General features: G+C 39.6%; 2 protein-coding genes across 13 annotated transcripts in view; one reads left to right on the top strand and one right to left on the bottom strand.

Moving 5' to 3' along the window:
• The window catches only part of COL9A1 (collagen type IX alpha 1 chain), a 196,057-nt gene extending 189,445 nt beyond the window's left edge, over positions 1–6,612 (bottom strand). Inside the window, exons 1-2 of the mRNA XM_063630526.1 lie at positions 6,500–6,612; positions 6,287–6,375 (exon numbers count right to left, since the gene is read on the bottom strand). The gene's annotated coding sequence lies outside the window, so the exon portion shown is untranslated. The remainder of the gene's footprint in view (positions 1–6,286; positions 6,376–6,499) is intronic.
• A 111-nt stretch (positions 6,613–6,723) lies between these two features.
• Positions 6,724–12,310, top strand: part of FAM135A (family with sequence similarity 135 member A) — a 146,511-nt gene continuing 140,924 nt past the window's right edge. For 3 of the 12 annotated variants that reach the window (XM_063630508.1, XM_055257079.2, XM_055257130.2), the window contains exons 1-2: positions 6,737–7,015; positions 8,602–8,687. The gene's annotated coding sequence lies outside the window, so the exon portion shown is untranslated. Of the gene's footprint in view, positions 7,016–8,601; positions 8,688–12,310 lie in introns of all 12 variants that reach the window. The other 9 variants (XM_063630510.1, XM_055257121.2, XM_063630515.1 and 6 more) reach the window with 7 other exon arrangements.

Genomic DNA, 12,310 nt, shown 5'->3' with positions numbered 1-12,310 from the left:
CAGAGAAGGCCATGGTAGGTAACGTTTGCAGGGTGGAGTAGAGAGGAGTGGTAACAGCTACATAGAGAATTCCAAAGATCTGCAGATCTCCCATGAATCTTCAGCTGGGTAATGAAAAGTGCATTTATGTACAAATTCTATCTGAAGCTGGGAGAAACACTTGAAAAGAATTATTGCAAACAATTCCAAGTGTTCATACAGGGTTGGATATAATGCCTCTTCCTACCAAAGAGAGTGAAAAATGTCATAATTAACAAGACATCATGGAATACTCACAGAGTTGTGCCTCATATTAGGGAAAAATCGACCCTAGACTAAATGCTGCTCTTGTCCCATGTACCAAAGCATAAAAGCAAGATCTGAAAGATTCAAACTGTTTCCAAGTGACTTAACTGCACCCCATGACAAGTTTAAGAATATTTACAGGAATATAAAAATGTCAAAAACCAGCAAAGCAAAATTTATAATGTTGGCCATTGAAGCAGAAATTATTTGGAATTCAAAGAAAGGGGAAAATATAACCCATCATAAGGGGAAAAACCCAACCCATTGACATTGACCCAGAAATGATAAAGGTGACAAGATAAGGATTCATGTACAAGGACATTAACAGTCATAATTATATCATATATTCAAGAAACTAGAGGAAACATTGAACATGTAAAATAGAAACATGGGTACTACAAAAAAGACATAAAATTCTAGCGTTAAGGTCAGAAACGTTATCTATAAAGAGTCAGAAAGTAAATATTTCAGGCTTTGCAGGCCACTTAAAGTATTCTTTCTTACGAAAACTTTTTAAAATGTAAAATCATTCCAAGCTCATGGACTATACAAAAAAGGGGCCAAAGGATAATTGTCCACGGGCCATATTTTGCTACCTCCTGTTCTAGAGGGTAAATCTACAATGTCTGAAATGGAAAATATATTGAATATGATTAATAGCAGAGCAGGCACGTAGAAGAAAAGTGAACTTGAAGACATAGCAATAGAAACTATCCAAAATGAAACACAGAGAAAACAAAACACCAAAGAAAAAAGAACAGAGCTTGAGTAAGTTATAGGACTACTATAAGCTGTCTAATATATGCATAATTATAGTTCCCAAAGGAAATGAAAAAAATATTTGAAAATATAATAGCCAAAAATATTCCAAAATTTGGTGAAAAGTCTAAACCCATAGATCCATGAACCAACAAACCTGAAGCATAAAAAAAGTGAAGAAAATTATACCAGGGCACATTATGGTCAAACTGCTTTTTTAAATGAAGAAAAGATTTTAAAAGCAGACAGAAGGGAGAAAAAAAGCCACATTACACAACTAGGAATTAAAATAAAGATAACAGCAGATTTCTTGTTGGAAACAATGCAAGAACACAGTGGAGCAGCATCTTTAAAATACTGGGAAAAAAGTCACTCTAGAATTCTATGCCCTATGAAGATATCTTTCAAAAAGAAAGGTACAGTAATGACATTTTAAAACATGCAGAAGCAGAAAGTATACATCACTAGCACACCTACATCCTAAGAAGTGTTAAATGTCAAGAACAAAACAATACCAGATGAGAATCTAAGTCAACACTAAAACATAAAGAGCAATGGAAATGATAACTATGTGGGAAAATACGAAAGAATTTATCATATATTTAAATGTCTTTTAAAAATAATTGACAATTTAAAGCAAAAAATGCATTGTGAGGTTTATAACACACGTAGAAATAAAATGTATGACAACAGCACAAAGCATGGGAATGGAAAATGGAAGTATAGTGTTGTAAGGTTTTTTAATACATGTAAGGTATGTAATACACTTGACATTGGATCATGATAAGCAAAAACTGTAAATGATAAACCTTAAAATAACCTCCGAAATACCATAAAAAGAGCAATTGCTAATAAGCCAACAAAGGAGATAAAATTGAATCATTAAAAAACATTAATGCAAAATAAGTTTAAAAAAGAATAAAAGAGGGGAAAAGAACAGATAGTACAAATAGAAAACAAGCAACAAGATGATACATTTAAACCAAAACATCCATATATACATTAAGTACAAATGGCATAAACATTTCAATTACAAGCCAAATTGAGATCTCCAAGAAATCCACTTTAAACATAAAGACAAAAGTAGGTTAAAAGTAAAAAGATAGGAAATTCTTTATCATAGTAACATAAATCAAAATAAAGTTGAAATGACTATTAATATAATACTAAGTAGATTTCAGAGTAAAAAATTTCACTCAGGAAAATGAAGGCCATTTCATAATGATGAATTATTCATATAAATTCATTGAGAAGACCTAACTATCCTAAACAAATATGCACTTAATAAAAGCATGTCAAAATACATGAAGTAAACATACGTAAAACTACAAAGAGAAATGGATAATGCCTACTGCTTGAAATTTTGTTATAAGGAGCAGAAATAATGTATATTAAGACTAGCACTCAGCAGATGATAAAGGTTCAAGATGTTATCTACTGTTACTAGTATCAGGAAACTAAAAGATATAGTAGTTTATGAGTTTTACTCAACTTTTTTTGTTTTTGCTGTAAAATGTAGATTTAAAATCTACAAATTACATTAATTTCCATTCACATTGTACCTTAAATCCTTTTCTCCAGTCTCACCAGAAGAGTTGTTCCTCTTTTTGTTCAAGTTTGACTTTTCCTTGGACTACAGAAGCATTTTGAAACAGAGAAAATATTTTGAAAGAAAGGTCAGACAAGACATGGAAATGGAATGGACAGGAAACTAAAAAAAGGGAAGCATCAAATATAGCTGTGTTCGATATAAACATGGGAACAGTAGACACTATGGACTACTAGAGGAGGAAGGGAGGCAGTGGAGTGCGGGTTGAAAAACTACTTGTTGGGTACTATGCTCACTACCTGGGTACAATATACTCCTGTAACAAATCTGCACATATACCTTCTATATCTAAAATAAAAGTTGAAATTAAAATATGTGTGTGTATGTGTATACATATATAGTTGTAGAATAACTTTGCCTATATCTTATTTTTAATTTTCAAATAATGACCATACTTACAACAGGAATATTTTAAAAATCATAAAGCCCAGTAAGGAAAAAGCCAGCTTATTTTTTCTTTAGTAAATTAATGTTTAGCATCTGACAAATATGAGACTTCCTTCATGAGGCTATCTTTTTTCTTTCTTTTTTTTTTTTTGAGATGCAGTCTTGCTCTGCTGTCCAGGCTGGAGTGCAATGGTGCAATCTCAGCTCACTGCAACCTCTGCCTCCAGGATTCAAGTGATTCTCCTCCCTCAGCCTCCCAAGTAGCTGCGATTACAGGCACCCACCACCACGCCTGGCTAATTTTTGTATTTTTGGTAGAGACAGGGTTTCACTATGTCGGCCAGGCTGGTCTTGAACTCCTGACCTTGTGATCCACCCTCCTTGGCCTCCCAAAGTGCTGGGATTACAGGCATGAGCCTCTGCGCCCGGCCTTCATGAGGCTATTTTTAAATTTACAATATTCATTTCTTCTACTCTCTCAATCTTTAGCTGAATCAATGTTGTGCAACCGAGAAAGGGAGAGATAACCTAATCTTTGGATTAAGAGAATACTCCACAGTTAGAAGGGTTTGGCAAACATTCAAAAACACTCTATGCCAAAGTTAAATTACGTAAACCAATTACAAGATAGAAAGGATTCGAAATCTTATATTCCTTGAGCACAACATAGATTGAAAAGGACACATATAACATAAAATGTTAATGTACATTAAATGTGACACAAAACTGTTTATTAGCAGCATAATGGGTGACACCAAACTTGGGAAGATAAATATGGGAAGTAAATTTAGAATCAGGAAATTTCTAGACAAATTTCTAAAGGAATTCAAATTCTATATAATGTCATTATCTTCTTATATGTGAGAGAAAACAGACCTAGAGAAGGTAAGAGACTCTCAAGATAACACAGTATACTGTAGACTCTAGAATTAGAACCAGGTAATCTGACAATTAGATCAGTGTGCTATACTCTCTAGTAGTCTGTACCTCAGTAGATGCCATAAATTTTCTTATTTCTTATTGTTTTTGTTGTTGTTGTTGCTGTTTGTTTTGGTTTTTTTTGCGATGGAGTCTCACTCTGTCGCCCAGGCTGGAATGCAGTGGCACGATCTCGGCTCACTGCAACCTCCACCTCCCAGGTTCGAGCGATTCCCATGCCTCAGCCTCTGGAGTAGCTGGGATTACAGGCGCCTGCCACCACACCCGGTAATTTTTTTATTTTTAGTAGAGATGGGGTTTCTCCACTAAACCCAGGCTGGTCTCAAATTCCTGACCTCAAGTGATCCGCCTGCCTCGGCTTCCCAAAGTGCCAGGATTACAGGAGTAAGCCACCGCACCCCCAGGTGAATTTTCTTATTTCTTTAAGAGATTATTTTATATTCTTCTATCAATAGATAATTACCAGAAAGTCTTGCTAAATCTCTAGGTTAGTTAAGTGCTCCTCTTCTGGGTTCCCAGACAACCCTGTACCTACCCCAATTTTAACTCAGTAGAGAACTTGTTTTGTTTTTGTTTTTACATGCTTGTCTACCCCTGCTAGATTGCAAACTCTGAGATTTTAGACTGACCCTTAACCTTCATTATATCCCTCAGTAACTAGCACAGTATTTGGCAAACATCTAACAAGCAATAAAAATACATATATAATGGTTGAACTGATTTGACTTTTTTAAAGGCTCACCATGATCCTTGTCAACTTCTCCAGCCTCACATTCCCAAACAGTGGCATAGAAGTCTTAGTTTTAGTTCAGCACAAAGACCAGTTTCTTACTGTACAGCTTCTGTTCAAGCAATCCTTTTCCCTTTACTCCTCCCAACCGCCACCACAAGACATCCCACTTCAACTCTCTGGAATCATTTTCTCCTGGAAGTTTTTCCTGACCCATGACCTCTTCCCAAAGTTGGATTGCTTCTTCTGAGCTTCAGTAGCTCCCTGTGCATTTATCTCTGCACTATACACATTACATCATAGGGTAATAATGCAAACACTCCACCCAAGTTCTTTTTCATTCATGTTGGTATCTTCCAAGATTAGCACACTGCCTGGCACATAGCAGATGAGTTAACAATGTGATTTGAATAAAAAGAACATGGAACAGGGAAAGAATCCTGGCACGCTGTGTGTTTTAGGGATGCACGGACGTGGAAATACAAATAATTGGTTGTTTACTATATTCTCCTAAGACATGGCTGGAACTAAAAAAACAGAAAAAGCCTTTCCAATTTTGAGGCTAAAGTTCAAGTCACAAAACAAGCAATAAAAGCCTGTTTAGCAAGGACAGTAAAATGGTATAGGGCTATAAAAGAAGGGACAAATTAGAAATCGGGAAAGCAGGCCATTCATACAAATGCAAATAGATTGGTTCGCAGGATAAGGGGACACCCAATCATGTAAAAACTGGTACAAGCCGGGCACAGTGTCTTAGGCCTGTAATCCCAGCACTTTGGAAGGCCAAGGCGGGTGGATCACCTAAGATCAGGAGTTCGAAACCAGCCTGACCAATATGGTGAGACCACGTCTCTACTAACAATACAAAAAGTAGTCGGGCGTGGTGGCGTGCGCCTGTAGTCCCAGCTACTAGGGAGGCTGAGACAGGAGAATTGCTTGAACTCCGGAGGCGGAGGTTGCAGTGAGCCGAGATCACATTACTGCACTTCAGCCTGGGCGACGGAGCAATGCTGTCTCACACACACACACACACACACACACACACACACACACACAAAACTGGTACAAAGATATATTCAAAACCTGTCCCCTAAATGGCCTAGGTTACAAGACATCATCAATACTTTCAAATGAATGCACAAAGCTTTTCCCTTCTAATTCATTCTTATTGTGGTAAAATATACATAACAGAAAATTTACCATTTTAGCCATTTTTAAGTGCACAGTTCAGTAGCATTACATCCATTCATTGTTGTGCAACCAACACCACTATCCATCCTAGATTCATCTTTAACACACGAGTCGCAGCCGAAATTTTCCTTTCATTAACTCAGCTTTAGCAACATACTGAACTTTATGCACCACAAAAGTTTTTGCCAGATAAGGTTCAGAAACAGGGAAGAGTGAAATAAATCAATGATCCTTCGTGGGCTTCTGTTAACGGAATATATTAGCGAAAGGCTTCACTTCACCAGCCCCCTCCCGCCCTTTTTGGCGTCATAAACCGAGAAACAACCAGATCAGCACCCACATCTCCCAAGATGCAAGCACTGGGTCCCGAAAGGCAGCTGTCCTACCCCAGCGCAGATCCCCTGCAGCCTCCTTTCCTACTGCACAATCGACTAGCGCAGGAACCGGGCTCTCTACCCGGGACTGCACGGAGGAGCTAAAGAGAGAAAAGGAGAAACAACATTGTCAGAAAAACGGCTAAAGTTCTCGAACTCCGTGTTTTTGCCCCCCTCTTGCTCCCTACTTTTCAGCCACCTCCAAGTTCCATCCCTTAAACCCACAGGAGAGCCCCTTTTCTTGACGCGCGCTCTTTATTGACGCAAACCTCCCATTCTCGCGGGAACTTGGGAACGGGAGCCTGGTAGGGCGGACAAATCTCTCGAAATCTCAGTTGGCACTGGAGCTGGAAGCGCAGCTGAAGCTCCTGAAAGGCGGGGCACGGAGCTTGAAGGGGCGGGGCCTAGCCTCAGAGAGGGGAGGGAAGAGGCGGGAGGAGGAGGTGAGAGAGGCCGGGGGCGGGGCCGTGCGGCCGGGGACCTGTTGATCGCAGGTATAGCCGGCTGGCCGGGGCTCCCTCGGGACTGGGGCGACTGCGCATGCTCGCTGGCCGCGCTGGGCCAGTAGCCGAGCCGCGGTGACGAACCGGCTCCGCGGTTGCGGTGTTTGCGGTTGCTGTGATGGCGTTGTGAGGGGGCCTGGGGCGGGATGGTGCTGACCCGGTTAGGGCCGTCTTCTTCGAGCTGGACAACGAGCTCCTCCGTCCGACAGGCGGGGGAAGAGGCTGAGCCGGGCGAGAGGTAACCCCCTTACTGTCCCCTCTGGCTCCCCCGGCTCCCGACACCCACGACCCCTCCCTCCGTCCCTCTTTCCCAGGGGCCAGGAAGGAAGCGGCCTCCTCTTCGTTCGCCGTTCGCCCGCCGCGGCCCCTCACCCGACTGCTGGCGGTCGGAGCCTGGCCCCGGCCCCGCTGAAGGTCGGTGGGGACGGCGGTGCGGAGCGCTCTGAGGGAGGCGAGGGGCCGCGGCGCGCTGCTCTCCCGGTGCCCGCGGCCGCCCCTGCCCCTGCGCGCTTCCCTGGACCCGTCTTCCTGAACCTCGCGCCTAGCGTGTTTGTCCTTCACCCCTGCTCCATCTTCGTCGCTCTGTCCCTCCTTTACCCGCTTTCGCGGTTCTGCTTTTTCATCCCGCGCCTCCCACGTGTCTTTTTTGCCCGGGTGGTCCCTCTTTGGGAAGCAGCGTATCTCTGTGCTTCCATCCCTAGCCTGGCTCTTCCCTGTCCGGAGCTCCTTACCCTGGCCGACCAGGTTTCTCACTCTTGTTACCTCCATAATTTCTTCCTTGGTTTTATTTTCCTCTCATCCACCTCCTTTCGGTACTTCCTCCTGGTTCCCTTTTTGTTAGTTGCCGATTGTGTTTTGCTTTAGCATCGCTTTGCACTGGAGTTCATTCCATGCCCCATCTTACCTTCGGAAACCCTCACTCCCTTCGCTTTTCTTTGGTACCTTGCTTCATCGCTTTCTGTCTAATGGCCCCTATCCTCACGTCCTTTAACATTCTGCACCCAGTGAGTCTCTAATCTTAATTTTTTCCCCACCAAAACTCTTCCACCCTCCCCCCCATTTGTATAAGTCAAGCCTCTTAACTTCATTCCGTTTGTTTTACTTTTTATTAACTCTCTGAAGACTTCTTTGTGACATACCCTTCTAGTCCTTGCTGCTTTCTGCCTAAGCTAGGTATCCACTCAATATTTCTAGTTCATCTTCCAGTTTAATAACATTTCTTCTTTCTTTACCGGTTGGTGGAAGTATCATCAAAAGAGTGACAGTAGCAATAAATAGGTTACACTTACTGATTAAAGCTTTAATTTTTAAGAATTATGTTTACCTGACATGCCTGGAAAAGCAACTTGAGGACAGACTTCATGAAACTATAATGGATTAAGACTTGTTAAAGGTTGACCTACAAACATACACTTAAAATTTGGAAATTTTCTTGTCCTCCATTAGGTGTAGCTGTCCAAGAACTAATCTTAAATGAAAGTTAACAGAATTTCTTTTATAAAATATATTATTAATTTGTTTTATACATTTGCTATTGCATTTGATTGCATAATTTTCCTGAGAGTCTCTGTTCTCTAATAAATGCATACAATTTCTGCTACCTTTAGAATTAGTGTGCTTATAGGAGACATACGTGAGAAGTATTAAATTTTTTAATTGAGCAAAAGAACTTTCTAAACGGTTTTGTAATTTTTTTCCTCCATTGCATTGTGATCAAGATTTGACTTAAATAAAACTTCTCTTTCCATAAATAATGGTATAGTATCTTATTCTGAAGGCATCTGCTGAAGCAATTATGTTTAGTGAAGTTTGTCTTTATTGTAGGGTTGAAGATCAACTGGATTATGTATTTGGTTCTGGAATCTCAAAGCAGTCCACAAACAAATTCTTCCTTATGTTATCTGTGTCAGGTAGGAATTAAGTTTTCTGTTTCTGTTTTAAGAAGGGAAATACCAAGGCAAAAAAAAAAGTGTAGTTCCTTATTCAAAGTGATTTAAAGTAAAACTAGGAGGCTCTGGTGTCATCAAACCACACTTCTTTGAGAAGAACTAGCAATTGTTGTGTATGGTAAGAGGTGATGCACTCATCAGCTTTTAAGATTTTTTAAAAATGATTTTTCAAATGCAAATAGAGAAACTGCTGCTTCTCAAGGAAGCTTGCACTTCCTTCAAAGCCAGGTCTTTTTATTTTTAGGTAAACATTCATTTAAAAAAAGTAAATGCCTACAAATTCTTGCTGGTATTTTTAGTGAGTTGGTTCCTGTGCTCTTATAAATAGGGATTTGTGGTGGACAGCAGGCAGAAGACTAGAATTTCTAGTCAGAAGATATGAGCTCTTATGATGACTCGTGACATTAGTTTGTAGAACCCACTTAACCTGTGTATCTCAGTGTCTCCAGCTGTAAAGTATGGGTAATAAAAGTGGCCTCCCAGTAATCTCTCAATAGCAAAGCAAGCCCTAATCATTTAAACATGCTTAGGGCCACCGCAGACAAAAATTGCTATATAAATACTTAGTTTTTATCTCTTTAATTTTAGACTATGTAGTAAGAGTATAATTGACTGCTTAAATCCCAAATCGAACAGATTTCTTTTTTAAATTTCAGACTTCTGTGAAAAGTCTAGTAGAATGCTGGTGAACTGTGGACTAGCACTCTATTAGACTTTTCTAATGTACTAGATAGATGTACCAAATAAAATGACCTGGCTTTGAAGAAGTGCAAGCTTCCTTGAGAAGCAGCAGTTCTAATGTACTAGAATTTTCTAATTAGTACATAACTAATGTGTGAACATTAGTTAATGTTCATACACAGTGAAACAGACAATGCAGCATTCAGTTTGTAAAACAGATATTCCTTTTGTTTGCCACGAGTTGACACTGAAAGGAAATGTAAGAGTTACACCTATATCTTTAGTTAATCCTTAATTTTCTGTTTTATATTTTTATTTTGTTTACATTAAATAAAATCTTTATTTTGTTTACATTAAATCCTTGTTGTGAGGGCTGTTTAGGGGATAGAAAAGCCAAGGATTTCCTTTGCTTTGATTCTAGGTATTGAGGAAAAAGTGCTTAACATTGAGTTTTTTATATGTACATGTGTGCATTTAAATAAATGGATGGAGATGAGGGCATACAGATTTGAAGTGTTTTTCCATGAGTTGTTTGTCAGAAAGAAGGTTTAGAGATGACTAGGAATAAGGTGGGGTGTGGTGGCTCATGCCTGTAATTCTAGCACTTTGGGAGGCTGAGGCAGGAGGATCTCTTGAGGCCAGGAGTTCAAGACCAGCCTGGGCAACAGAGCGAAACCCTCTCTTAATTAAAAGAAAGAAAGAGGAATAATAAGCAGAATGGTGATGTAGAAGAAATCATTCTTAATGGACTCAATGGTTTTTCAGAAAAGTTACAAAGCATAAGTGATTAGGCAGGTCTAGGTTTTTCAGAAGGAATAAAGTGAAACAACTCCACAGTAGGTTCACATTTTATTTTTAAAGATTGGCAGTTGTTAACAGGTACATACTTGGTTATTGATGATGTGCTAAATTCCATAGTTTATGGAAGTAGTACCGTTTTTCCTTAAAGTGACAAAAGGGAGTGTCTGGAATCTCCAATTTGTTCAACTTCTTTACCCTCTAGCTTAGGAGAAAGAACATCCTCAGGGCATCTGTGGGTTCGTAATTCAGGAGTCAAGGCTGTTTCATGATTTCTGTGAGAGAATCTGATCATTCCCTGTGGTCTCCAGTCCATCTTGAGGGACCTGTGACTCTTAGTTTCGGATGTGTCCATTTCCTCTTTTAGGTTCTGAAGCACTCATGAATTTTGACTATGTACAAGGTAGTTAGCTATTGTTTTAGGATCACTGTGGATGGTGCAGGAACGTCTCCCACATTTTTCCAGATATCCATGCCTGGACTCTCCTTTGTGGATATTGGATGTAACTCAGCTGATCTGATGGGAGCAAAGATCCCTGTAGTCTTAGGAACTTTGTATGGTTTTATGTACTTAGTACTATATTTGAAGGAGTTAACTATACACTCCAGCAGTTAAAGGGATGGCTTGGTATTCCTAGACTATGCTATCCAGTAGAAATATGTGAGATGTATAATTTAAATTTTTCTAATAACCACATTTAAAAAATTAAAAATAAACAAGTAAAATTAATTTTAATAGTAATTTAATCCATATTTTCAAAACATTATTTCAAGATGTGATAAATATTTTAAAAACATAGTGAGATATTTATGTTCTTTTTTGTACTAAGTCTTTGAAATTCTTTGTATACTTTATACTTACAGCATACCTCAGCACACACTACTCTTTTTTTGTTTGTTTTTGGAGACAGAGTCTTGCTGTGCCGCCCAGGCTGGAGTGTATGGTGCGATCTCAGCTCACTGCAGCCTCAACCTCCTGGGCTCAAGCAGTCCTCCCACCTCAGCTTTCCGAGTAGCTAGAACCACAAGTGTGCACTACCACACCCAGCTAATTTTTGTATTTTATATGGAGACAGGGTTTTGCCATGTTGCCCAGGCTGGTCTCAAACTCCTGAGCTAAAGCAGTCTGCCTGTCTCAGCCTCCCAAAGTGCTGGGATTATAGGTGTGAGCCACCACGCCTGGCCCACACTACTTTTTTTTAGTGTTCTACATTTTTAACAATTAAGGTAAAATGTAATCCCATCAAAATGATAAAGCTATGTTTAATGGAAAAATATTTTACACTGCTTTTATGTTTGGATTTAAATTTAAATTAATTTAAAATTAAATAAAATTAAAAATTCAGTTTTTCAGTCACAGTGGTCACATTTCACTCATTCAGTGGACACATGTTACAACGGCCACCATGTTGCACAGAGCAACTCTAGAGGACCAAGGATGTCTTTCAGATTAATCAGTAAGTTTGTTTCTTTGAGAGTAAGCTAACTTTCCCCAAGGTATTAATAAGGTAGTTGTCAGATTGTTTACCCTATCAGGTTTGATTGGCAGAGAAATCAAATCCCTTCTTGTCTCTAAGGGCTTTTCACATAAGTTTCTCACTTAGTTTCAGAGTCATTTCCTGTTTGGGATCCACCTCTAGCTTTTTTGGATTGGTGTTTATAGTTTACTTGGCTGGATTCTCTCTTAGTGACCTAGGATATGACCCAGTAAGGAGCCCCATCTGAGTAGACCTCCAGATGATTTCAGTGTTATGCCACTTTGCCAGGGCCAGTAGAACAGAATGAACAATTCAATCTCCAGTAAGTCAGCTGATTCCAATCGTTTCAAAGGCATAGGTTTAAAGTAACAGGTTCCAAACCAGCCAGCAGACTGTGCAGGAGGGTCATGAAACTCTTAGCTTCTTGTTGGTACAGAGAGTTCCTTGCAATGGAGAATCTGCCATGCATCGTCTGGGTAAAAGGAAAAAAGCTCTTTCTGCAACTTCTTGAGAGGACAGACCTGAGTTTTTTTGGTTCATAAAGTGGCGTTAAGAATCTGTGTAAGCCAGAGATTTTGCAGTTAGTCCACAGAATGAATTTGCTCTGTTGTTGAATTTTGTTTGAAA

The sequence above is a fragment of the Symphalangus syndactylus genome, chromosome 2 (genome assembly GCF_028878055.3).
Source record: "Symphalangus syndactylus isolate Jambi chromosome 2, NHGRI_mSymSyn1-v2.1_pri, whole genome shotgun sequence".
NCBI classification, from domain to species: domain Eukaryota; kingdom Metazoa; phylum Chordata; class Mammalia; order Primates; family Hylobatidae; genus Symphalangus; species Symphalangus syndactylus.
Note: the sequence above shows the minus strand (reverse complement) of the source record. Positions and strands in the feature narration are given on the sequence as shown.